Here is a 693-nt window from a genome sequence, read left to right on the forward strand (position 1 = left end):
CACATTCATCCGCACCCGCACACGGAACATACACATGACTGTGTGTGCACGTGTATAAATGAACATAGGCCTGCATGTATACATGCCTCTCAGTTCCTACGTATCTTTATGCGTGTGTGTGGACATTATATTGAAAACAGCATGTATATATACATGTAACCAAAACCTGCAAAAGAAAAACGAAAAAAAAAAAACACTGAACGATAACATAAATCCTAGGACAAACCAACTTTGTCCTATGTTTGTGTAACTCCATCCATTGTTTTAAGCACAACTTAACCCTACATAGTAGAGACATAGTGTTTTGTAGTGTTGTTGTATATAGTGTTGTTATAGAGCTTTGTGGTTGCACTATCGACGTAGCTGCTGTTCTATGATAGTAGTCTAGCTTTATAGGAATGTGTCGCTTCTTTTGTGTTGATTCCATCACTAACTGTATGTGTTTTCTTTTTATAGTCTTCTTCAGTGTGTGTGGGTGACAAGGTGTGTGTGCCTGTGTGTGTGTGTGTGTGTGTGTGTGTGTGTGTGTGTGTGCATGTGAGTGTATGTGTGCGTGCTTGTGTGCCTGAGTGCATCTGTGCAAGGGAGCATATGTGTATAGCTTTATTTCGTTTTTGTATAGGTATCTATTGAAAGAAATGTATGTTTATATATTTATACGTATATATCTATATCTATATCTATATATATATA

The sequence above is a fragment of the Octopus bimaculoides genome, chromosome 14, assembly GCF_001194135.2.
Source record: "Octopus bimaculoides isolate UCB-OBI-ISO-001 chromosome 14, ASM119413v2, whole genome shotgun sequence".
NCBI classification, from domain to species: Eukaryota; Metazoa; Mollusca; class Cephalopoda; order Octopoda; family Octopodidae; genus Octopus; species Octopus bimaculoides.